We start from the raw sequence: 11,898 nt of genomic DNA on the forward strand, positions 1-11,898 counted from the left end.
ATTTCTCTACCATAAATCACCTCCAACATCGTCTAAGAGAATTTTGCAGTACATCCAACCGGCCTCACAACACGTACTGTACGGCGACATGTGGGTGAGTGGTTTGCTGATGTCAACGTTGTAAACAGAGTGCCCCATGGTGGCGGTGGTGTTATGGTATGGGCAGGCATAAGCTATGGACAACGAACACAATTGAATTTTATCAATGGCAATTTGAATGCACAGAAATACCATGACAAGATCCTGAGGCCCATTGTGAAGCACATTGTGAAGCCCATTATGAGGCCCATTGTGAAGCCCATTGTGAGGCCCATTGTGAAGCCCATTGTGAAGCCACATTGTGAAGCCACATTGTGAGGCCCATTGTGAGGCCCATTGTGAAGCCCATTGTGAAGCCCATTGTGAGGCCCATTGTGAAGCCCATTGTGAAGCCACATTGTGAGGCCCATTGTGAAGCCCATTGTGAAGCCACATTGTGAAGCCCATTGTGAGGCCCATTGTGAAGCCCATTGTGAAGCAACATTGTGAGGCCCATTGTGAAGCCCATTGTGAAGCCACATTGTGAGGCCCATTGTGAAGCCCATTGTGAGGCCCATTGTGAAGCCCATTGTGAGGCCCATTTCTTTTAAGGTATCTGTGACCAAAAGATGCATACCTGTATCCCCAGTCATGTGAAATCCATAGATTAGGGCCTAATTAATACATTATAGTTGACTAAGTTCCTCATATGAACTTTAACGCAGGAAATCGTTGAAATTGTTACATGTTGCATTTTAATTTTTGTTCAGTAAACCTAATTTCTTGCTACAGTGACTACAGCCTTTTAGTGGAAAAGAACAAAGGAAAAAGAGGGATTATTATTTCATCAATGTGCAAGGAAGAAAAGCCTTGTGCACTGTGTGTGTGTGTGTGTGTGTGTGTGTGTGTGTGTGTGTGTGTGTGTGTGTGTGTGTGTGTGTGTGTGTGTGTGTGTGTGTGTGTGGTGAGAAGCAAGGAGATGAGAAGAGAGAGTGTGGCGGAATTATCATTTGACAACGGAACGTCAAGAGTGACATCACAAGGACAAGGGCCCTATTCCCGGGATTAGAACCGAGGTGCACACCTTCAGCGATGTGCAAATCAGATCATTTAGCGAGTGCGAGGGGCCAGCAAAACGTTCGGGCGCGGCCGCACGCACGCACGCACGCACGCACACACACACACACACACCAAAAAATCCTTCACACACATCTAGTGTACGACAGCTCCGGTCATTTTCATAATTTGATCAAATAATTTATATGTTTAAAGATAATGATTAAATAATTCCACTCTGAAACCATATAATTGTATGAAATTTATTAGAATCATAAAACTATAATCTGATGATGTGTGTAGTTTTAGTCAGAATTAGAACAAGGACCTTTTGTTCCTTTTTAGTATGTAAGCAGGGTGCAAGTGTGAAACAAATGATAAGAGGAGCTATCGTCAGACAAGCTGGACTACTGTGTTCCTTACAGGACATTCTGTCTCCACCCGTGGAGGGGAGAAACTGTTAGGCTTGCAGAGAATGATGAAACATGTTGCAGATTAAACAATGTATCTGTGTAGTGGGAAAACACAGACTGTCTGAGCAAGGCAGAGCTTAAGATTTGAACTTGTTTGTGTGTGTTATAAAGACTGGGTTGCATTTTTGATGTTGGAACGTTCCCGTGAATAAACATTTTGACTATTGTAAGCTCGGACTCTTGTCTGTTTCATTCAACCAGAATCTTACAAACTCTGGGTTGCAGACTGAGTAGATTCATTTATGTTCATGAACATTGATAACATAATTCTCAAAACATAATTACACACAGGAATGCAGGCACACACACATTCACATCGATGTACAATATGCACACACGCACGCACACACACACACACACACACACACACACACACACACATCAATGTACAATATACACACATCGATGTACAATATGCACACACACACATATGTACACACACTGTCTTTATTACAGGGTGAGCTGATGAAACAAGGGGGCGATAACAAGGCTCTAAAGGCCTTAGTTTGCAGAAGCGTGACACAGCGGTAGAGCTGTAGTCTACTTTGCACATGTTGTCTAGCAGCGACATAGGACCGAATCCCACCCCAGACACTTTCTCACAGTTTCCCCTCTACAACTACAGCCCTCTACATCTACATTCCTCACTGTGTAAATAAAGATAAAAATATGGAAGAGCAACGTGTCTATTCTATGGGTATTCTATGTCTGGGTATTCTATGTTGTATGTCTATGTTTTCTGTTTCTGTGTGTTTGGCCTGGTGTGGTTCCCAATCAGAGGCAGCTGTCTATCGTTGTCTCTGATTGGGAGCCATATTTAGGTAGCCTGTTTTCCCACTTTGTTGGTGGGTGATTGTTTCCTGTTTAGTGTTTTGTTTCACCTTTCAGGACTGTTCGTTTGTCGTTTTTGTTGTTTGTCAAGTGTTTTCGTATTTTATTAAAAAATATGACCACTTACCATACTGCACCTTGGTCCTCCTCTCCTTCTCCAGACGACAATCGTTACAGTCACTCTACCCACAAGCAAGCATACAAGGCCCTCCCTCGTCCGCTTTTCGGCAAATCAGACTCTGTACTCCTGCTTCCTGTTTACAAGGAAGCATAGTCAACTTACACACACCACTGACAAACACACTTACCCCACCAGACATTCACCAGGGGTCTTTTCACAGTCCCCAGGTCCAGAACAAATTCAAGGAAATGTACAGTATTATACAGAGCCATGAGTGCATGGTACTCCCTTCCCTCTCATATAGTACAAGTGAACAGCAAACCTGGTTTAAAAAACAAATAAAGCAACACCTCACGGCCCAACGCCTCTCCCCCATGTGACCTTCTTGTTTTGTGTATGTACTGACATGTACGTGGAACTCATAAATGCACTCTTAATGCACATTTAATGTTTTTAAATGTATGTACACTACCGTTCAAAAGTTGTCACTTAGAAATGTCCTTGTTTTTGAAAGAAAAGCAAATTTTTTGTCCATTAAAAGAACATCAAATTGATCAGAAATACAGTGCAGACATTGTTAAAGTTTTAAATGACTATCGTAGCTGGAAAGGGCAAATTTTGAATGGAATATCTACATAGGCGTACAGAGGCCCATTACCATGAGCACTTCTGTGTTCCAATGGCACGCTGTGTTAGCTAATCCAAGTTGATCATTTTAAAAAGCTAGTGGGAGGCCCCGGTGCACAACTGAGCAAGAGGACAAGTACATTAGAGGGTCTAGTTCAAGAAACAGACGCCTCACAAGTCCTCAACTGGCAGCTTCATTAAATAGTACACACAAAGCACCAGTCTCAACGTCAACAGTGAAGAAGCGACTCCAGGATGCTGGCCTTCTAGGCAGAGTTGCAAAGAAAAAGGCATATCTCAGACTTGCCAATAAAAAGAAAAGATTAAGATGGGCAAAAGAACACAGACACTGGACAGAGGCAACATCTCCTCCGCCACGCTGACCCTCAACACGGGGGCCCCACAGGAGTGTGTTCTTATTCCCCTGTACTCCTTGCTCACCCACGACTGATGGCCACACGCAACTCCAACACCACCATCAATTTTGCAGACGACACGATGGTGGTATGCCTGATCACGTGATAGCAACATCTCCCTCAAAGTCAGTAAGACCAAGGAGCTGATCGCGGACTACAGAAAACAAGGGGGGGCTGCAAGCACAACCCCATCCACATAGACGGTGGATAGTGTCGAGAGCTTCAAGTTGCTCAGTGTCCAAATCACTAAGGACTTAAAATGGTCCACTCACACAGTTGTGACGAAGGCACAACAGCGCCTCTTCCCCCTCAGGAGGTTGAAAAGGCTTGGAATGGGCCCTCAAATCATCAAAAAGTTCTACAGTTGCACCACTGAGAGCATCTTGACTGGCTGCATCACTGCTTGGTATGGCAACAGCACCCCACGATCGCATGGCGCTACAGAGAGTGGTGCGGACAGCCCAGTGTATCACTGGGACTGAGGTCCCTGCCATCCACGACCTCTATATCAGGCGGTGTGAAAGGAAGGTCCGGAAAACAGTTAAAGACTCCAGCCAACCAAGCCATAGACTGTTCTCTCTGCTTCCGCTCGGCAATCTGTACTGGTGCATCAAGTCTGACACAAGAAGCTCCTGAACACCTTCTATCCCCAAGCCATAAGACTGCTAAACAGCTAACAGAACACACACATAGCATGTGCACACATTTATACTGACTCACACGCACACACACTTACACACAATCATAATTTAAGCTGCTGCTACTCTGTTTATCATATATCCTGCTGCCTACCCCTATACATATCTACCTCTATCGATCCAGTGTCCCTGCACATTATATTTATATTATATTATATTATATTATATGCACATTAATATTGGAACTGACCCTGTATATAGCTTCTTCTGTTCTTATTTCTTATTTATATTTCTTATGTATTTTTGTTCTAACTTATGTTATTTTCTGTCCTACATTAATATGGATTACTGCATTGTTGGGTTTGGAGAATGCAAGAAAGGCATTTCACTGTAATTGTGCACGTGACATTAAAACTTGATACTCTAGCATCCCCCTTGAATAGCCTCACCCCCTTGAAATTTGCGTTACCCCATAGCTTCTCAACATAGAATAAGTGAAACTGGATTGTCAGTCTGGTCTGTTAGGGGCTAACTAGGGGGAGTGTGGTCTGTTAGGGGCTAACTAGGGGGAGTGTGGTTTGTTAGGGGCTAACTAGGGAGAGTGTGGTCTGTTAGGGGCTAACTAGGTGGAGTGTGGTCTGTTAGGGGCTAACTAGGTGGAGTGTGGTCTGTTAGGGGCTAACTAGGGGGAGTGTGGTCTGTTAGGGGCTAACTAGGGGGAGTGTGGTCTGTTAGGGGCTAACTAGGGGGAGTGTGGTCTGTTAGGGGCTAACTAGGGGGAGTGTGGTCTGTTAGAGGCTAACTAGGGGGAGTGTTGTCTGTCAGGAGCTAACTAGGGGGAGTGTGGTCTGTTAGAGGCTAACTAGGGGGAGTGTGGTCTGTCAGGAGCTAACTAGGGGGAGTGTGGTCTGTCAGGGGTTAACTAGGGGGAGTGTGGTATGTTAGGAGCTAACTAGGGGGAGTGTGGTCTGTTAGAGGCTAACTAGGAGGAGTGTGGTCTGTTAGGGGCTAACTAGGGAGAGTGTGGTCTGTTAGGGGCTAACTAGGGAGAGTGTGGTCTGTTAGGGGCTAACTAGGGGGAGTGTGGTCTGTTAGAGGCTAACTAGGGGGAGTGTGGTCTATCAGGAGCTAACTAGGGGGAGTGTGGTCTGTTAGAGGCTAACTAGGGGGAGTGTGGTCTGTCAGGGGCTAACTAGGGGGAGTGTGGTCTGTTAGAGGCTAACTAGGGGGAGTGTGGTCTGTTAGGGGCTAACTAGGGGGAGTGTGGTCTGTTAGGGGCTAACTAGGGGGAGTGTGGTCTGTTAGGGGCTAACTAGGGTGAGTGTGGTCTGTTAGGGGCTAACTAGGGGGAGTGTGGTCTGTTAGGGGCTAACTAGGGGGAGTGTGGTCTGTTAGGGGCTAACTAGGGGGAGTGTGGTCTGTTAGGGGCTAACTAGGGGGAGTGTGGTCTGTTAGGGGCTAACTAGGGGGAGTGTGGTCTATTAGGGGCTAACTAGGGGGAGTGTGGTCTGTTAGGGGCTAACTAGGGGGAGTGTGGTCTGTTAGGGGCTAACTAGGGGGAGTGTGGTCTGTTAGGGGCTAACTAGGGGGAGTGTGGTCTGTTAGGGGCTAACTAGGGGGAGTGTGGTCTATTAGAGGCTAACTAGGGGGAGTGTGGTCTATTAGAGGCTAACTAGGGGGAGTGTGGTCTGTCAGAGGCTAACTAGGGGGAGTGTGGTCTGTCAGGGGCTAACTAGGGGGAGTGTGGTCTGTTAGGGGCTAACTAGGGGGAGTGTGGTCTGTTAGGGGCTAACTAGGGTGAGTGTGGTCTGTTAGGGGCTAACTAGGGGGAGTGTGGTCTGTTAGGGGCTAACTAGGGGGAGTGTGGTCTGTTAGGGGCTAACTAGGGGGAGTGTGGTCTGTTAGGGGCTAACTAGGGGGAGTGTGGTCTGTTAGGGGCTAACTAGGGGGAGTGTGGTCTATTAGAGGCTAACTAGGGGGAGTGTGGTCTATTAGAGGCTAACTAGGGGGAGTGTGGTCTGTCAGGGGCTAACTAGGGGGAGTGTGGTCTGTCAGGGGCTAACTATGGGGAGTGTGGTCTGTCAGGGGCTAACTAGGGGGAGTGTGGTCTGTCAGGAGCTAACTAGGGTGAGTGTGGTCTGTCAGGAGCTAACTAGGGGGAGTGTGGTCTGTTAGAGGCTAACTAGTGGGAGTGTGGTCTGTTAGGGGCTAACTAGGGAGAGTGTGGTCTGTTAGGGGCTAACTAGGGAGAGTGTGGTCTGTCAGGGGAGTTCTGTGTTCAGTTTGTCCATTGACTAATTCTAAGGCAGTGGTTACCAAACGTTTTAGGCCCAAGACCCCATTTTGAAAAACAAATATGTACATTTGCAACCCCACCATGTAAAACAGTTATGTAATCAAAGGCCAATGTTTACATTTTTATGGGCTATGACAGTCTATTACAAATAAATCTGACAGTACTTTTGTTTCAAGGAAGTATGGTTTGAAGTGACTGAAATGCACCAGAAAGGTATTGGGAAGTTCAGAAGATCATCAAGCAATCATTTTGTATGATATTCTGTGTAGAAACAACATTTCCCCAGTTTGGTCTTGTCCACTCTGTTCTAATAAGTCCTGTGTGGATTGAGGGAAACAGAAGACGTGTTCCTGAGAGTCTTCTTTTTCAGTGAATGGGTCATAACACACCACCTGACCAACAGTGCTCGTCGAACATCTCCTTCCAAAATCATGGGCATTAATATGGAGTTGTTCCCCCCTTTGCTGCTATAACAGGCTTTCCACTAGATGTTGGAACATTGCTGCGGGGACTTGCTTCATTCAGCCACAAGAGCATTAGTGAGGTCGGGCACTGATGTTGGGCGATTAGCCCTGGCTCGCAGTCGGGGTTCCAATTCATCCCAAAGGTGTTCGATGGAGTTGAGGTCAGGGCTCTGTGCGGGCCAGTCAAGTTCTTCCACACCAATCTTGACAAACCATTTCTGTATCTACCTGGTTTTGTGCACATTGTTATGCTGAAACAAGAAAGGGCCTTCCCCAAACTTTTGCCACAAAGTTGGAAGCACAGAATCGTCTAGAACGTCATTGTAAGCTGTAGCGTTAAGATTTCCCTTTACTGGAACTAATCGGCCTAGCCCAAAAAATGAAAAACAGAACCAGAAAATTATTCCTCCACCACCAAACTTTACAGTGGGCACTATGCATTCGGGCAGGTAGCGTTCTCCTGGCATCCGCCAAACTCAGATTTGTCCGTCGGGACTACCAGATAGTGAGGTGTGATTCATCACTCCAGAGAACATGTTTCCACTGCTCCAGAGTCCAATGGCGGCAAGCTTTACACCACTCTAGCCGAAGCTTGGAATTTTGCATACTTATGTAAATAAAATATTTAGTGTCTTTTGTAGCTTAACCGTTCAAAAGATAGAGACACATTGTAAAGGTTTTCTTCCATGGGTGAAGGAGAGGACCAAAGTGCAGCGCGGCTAGTGTTAAACATGTTTAATATAAACACAAGTGAAACACTACAAACAACATACAAAATAACAAATGTGCAAAACCGATACAGACCTATCTGGTGCAGAACACAAACACAGAGACAGGTAACAAACACCCACAAAATCCCAACACAAAACAAGCCTCCTATATATGAGTCTCAATCAGAGACAACGACTACCATCTGTCTCTGATTGAGAACCCACACTAGGCTGACATAGAAACAGACAAACTAGACACACAACATAGAATTCCCACCCAGCTCACGTCCTGACCAACTAAACACATACAAAACAACAGAAAACAGGTCAGGAACGTGACACACATTTGTATGAAGAAAACAGAAACCGCTCTGTTTATTACAACCACATCTAGCGGCTACCAGAGGTTACTTACAAAACAAAATAAAAACTAGATCTCGCATTTTCAAATCAGGTGACCCCTAGTTTTGGAAACGCTGGTCTAAGGAGTCTTTTAGAGTTGCAAAATTCATGAAACATTCAATAAATGTCCTGGTTTTCAATAAATCCTGGTTGGAGGATTCCAGACTTCCGGCTTATTCTCTCCTGATTGTGGGAGTCCTCCAACAGGCATTTCGGGTAAACCAATGGATTTATTGAATTTTGCAACCCTAGTCTTTACCCTTCTTCATTCCCTCTCCTCTCCTCCTGCTTTCACATTTAAAAAGAAGGAATATGTCAACCATGGAAATAGTGGATTTTTCCTCCTTCCTTGTCTATCTGTCTGTGTCTTCCTTGTGTCCCCCTCTTTACCGGAAGCAGGTAGCCTAGTGGTTAGAGGCAGGTAGCCTAGTGGTTAGAGGCATGTAGCCTAGTGGTTAGAGGCAGGTAGCCTAGTGGTTAGAGGCAGGTAGCCTAGTGGTTAGAGGCAGGTAGCCTAGTGGTTAGAGGCAGGTAGCCTAGTGGTTAGAGGCAGGTAGCCTAGTGGTTAGAGGCAGGTAGCCTAGTGGTTAGAGCGATTGGCCAGTAACTGAAAGGGTGCTAGATTGAATCACCGAGCTGACAACGTAAAAATATGTTATTCTGCTCCTGAACAAGGCAGTTAACCCACTGTTTCTAGGCCATCATTGTAAATAAGAATTTGTTCTTAATTAACTGGCTTGCCTATTTAAACAAATAGTTAGTTAAATAAATAAAATAAAAATTTAAATGACCTTTTCTCCACTCTTCCATTTTCTCTTTCTCTCTCCCTCCACCCTACCTGATTTGATTGATATTTCTGTCCCATGCTCTGAAGGTAATGTTTTCCTCCCCCATTTACATCCGACTGTACTGGGGTAATGGTCCCACACACACACACATACACAGTAGCAGGGTAATGGTGCTTCGGCAAGGGCAGGCGGATCAAGGTGACTGAGCGTGCTCAGAGCGTGCTGCATTGCTAAGCGCTAACGTTAACTGCTAAAGGCTCCCCCAGATGTCACCGGGACCAGAGGGGGAGATAGGGGGAGGTAGCCTCGCCATCACCGTAGCTCACCCTCAACCAGTACTAACTGTTCCCCGGGTGCCAAAGACATGGATGTCGATTAAGGCAGCCCCTCCGCATCTCTTTAATTCAGAGGGGTTGTGTTAAATGCGAAAGACACACTTCAGTTGAATGCATTCAGTTCTACAACTGACTAGGTATCCCCTTTCCCTTTCCCTAAACCTTACCTACCCTCTCCTTCCTCCCTCACTCCCCCTCCCCTCCCCTACTATAACTCACCTCAAACCCTCTTCTAATCCTAGATGACACCGCTCTCAGCCATTACTCACCCATCTTTCTACAGGGAGATGCCCAACACCTAACTCGGACACACACCCTTTCCTCCCCTGTCTTGTAACTTATTTGTGATTCCAGACCTTGTCTGTGCATGTGTGTAACTGAATGTGTGTAACTGAACGTGTGTAACTGAACGTGTGTAACTGAATGTGTGTAACTGAATGTGTGTAACTGAACGTGTGTAACTGAACGTGTGTAATTGAATGTGTGTAACTGAACGTGTGTGATTCAAGTGTTTTTCAGTGCCTAGCTGCGTTCAGTGTGTCAGGGCTGTGTGGTGCAGGGCTCCCTACTAGCTTCCTGCCTAGCTTCCCTCCTAGCTTCCCTCATAGCCTCCCTACTAGCCTCCCTACTAGCTTCCCTCATAGCCTCCCTCATAGCCTCCCTCCTAGCCTCCCTCCTAGTCTCCCTACTAGCCTCCCTACTAGCCCTTCTACTAGTCTCCCTCCTAGCCTCCCTACTAGCCTCCCTACTAGCCCTTCTACTAGTCTCCCTACTAGCCCTCCTACTAGTCTCCCTACTAGCCTCCCCCCTAGCCTCCCTACTAGCCCTTCTACTAGCCCTCCTAATAGTCTCCCTACTAGCCCTCCTACTAGTCTCCCTACTAGTCTCCCTACTAGCCCTCCTACTAGTCTCCCTACTAGCCCTTCTACTAGCCCTTCTACTAGTTTCCCTACTAGTCTACCTACTAGTCTCCCTCCTAGCCTCCCTACTAGCCTCATTACTAGCCTCCCTACTAGCCTCCCTACTAGCCCTTCTACTAGTCTCCCTACTAGCCCTCCTACTAGTCTCCCTACTAGCCTCCCCCCTAGCCTCCCTACTAGCCCTTCTACTAGCCATCCTAATAGTCTCCCTACTAGCCCTCCTACTAGTCTCCCTACTAGTCTCCCTACTAGCCCTCCTACTAGTCTCCCTACTAGCCCTTCTACTAGCCCTTCTACTAGTTTCCCTACTAGTCTCCCTACTAGTCTCCCTCCTAACCTCCCTACTAGCCTCCTTACTAGTCTCCCTCCTAGCCTCACTACTAGCCTCCTTACAAGTCTCCCTCCTAGCCTCCCTACTAGCCTCCCTACGAGCCTCCTTACTAGTCTCCCTACTAGCCTCCTTACTAGTCTCCCTACTAGCCCCCTTACTAGTCTTCCTACTACACTACCTACTAGCCTCCCTACTAGCCTCCCTACTAGCCTCCTTACTAGTCTCCCTACTAGCCTCCCTACTAGCCTCCCTCCTAATCTCCCTACTAGCCTCCTTACTAGTCTCCCCACTAGCCTCTTTACTAGTCTCCCTACTAGCCTCCCTACTAGCCTCCCTCCTAGCCTCCCCACTAGCCTCCCTCCTAATCTCCCTACTAGCCTCCCTCCTAATCTCCCTACTAGCCTCCCTACTAGCCTCCCTCCTAATATCCCTACTAGCCTCCCTCCTAATCTCCCTACTAGCCTCCCTCCTAATCTCCCTACTAGCCTCCCTACTAGCCTCCCTCCTAATCTCCCTACTAGCCTCCCTACTAGCCTCCCTACTAGCCTCCCTCCTAATCTCCCTACTAGCCTCCCTCCTAATCTCCCTACTAGCCTCCCTCCTAATCTCCCTACTAGCCTCCCTACTAGTCTCCCCACTAGCCTCCCTCCTAATCTCCCTACTAGCCTCCCTCCTAATCTCCCTACTAGCCTCCCTACTAGTCTCCCTACTAGCCTCCCTCCTAGCCTCCCTACTAGCCTCCCTACTAGTCTCCCTACTAGTCTCCCTCCTAGCCTCCCCACTAGCCTCCTTACTAGTCTCCCTACTAGCCTCCTTACTAGTCTCCCTACTAGCCTCCCTCCTAATCTCCCTACTAGCCTCCCTCCTAATCTCCCTACTAGCCTCCCTACTAGCCTCCCTCCTAATCTCCCTACTAGCCTCCCTCATAATCTCCCTACTAGCCTCCCTCCTAATCTCCTTACTAGCCTTCCTACTAGTCTCACTACTAGCCTCCCTCCTAGCCTCCCTACTAGCCTCCCTCCTAATCTCCCTACTAGCCTCCCTCCTAATCTCCCTACTAGCCTCCCTACTAGTCTCCCTACTAGCCTCCTTCCTAGCCTCCCCACTAGCCTCCCTCCTAATCTCCCTACTAGCCTCCCTCCTAATCTCCCTACTAGCCTCCCTACTAGTCTCCCTACTAGCCTCCCTCCTAGCCTCCCTACTAGCCTCCCTACTAGTCTCCCTACTAGTCTCCCTCCTAGCCTCCCCACTAGCCTCCTTACTAGTCTCCCTACTAGCCTCCTTACTAGTCTCCCTACTAGCCTCCCTACTAGCCTCCCTCCTAATCTCCCTACTAGCCTCCCTCCTTATCTCCCCACTAGCCTCCTTACTAGTCTCCCCACTAGCCTCCTTACTAGTCTCCCCACTAGCCTCCCTACTAGCCTCCCTCCTAATCTCCCTACTAGCCTCCCTCCTAGCCTCCTTACTAGTCT

The 11,898-nt window shown here is 47.4% G+C and overlaps 1 protein-coding gene across 1 annotated transcript in view; it reads right to left on the reverse strand.

Annotated features, from left to right (window-relative positions):
* ush2a (Usher syndrome 2A (autosomal recessive, mild)) overlaps positions 1 to 11,898 on the reverse strand; it is a 504,211-nt gene that overhangs the window by 216,211 nt on the left and 276,102 nt on the right. The window lies entirely within an intron of this gene.

Source organism: Salvelinus fontinalis, chromosome 15, assembly GCF_029448725.1.
Source record: "Salvelinus fontinalis isolate EN_2023a chromosome 15, ASM2944872v1, whole genome shotgun sequence".
Classification (NCBI taxonomy): domain Eukaryota; kingdom Metazoa; phylum Chordata; class Actinopteri; order Salmoniformes; family Salmonidae; genus Salvelinus; species Salvelinus fontinalis.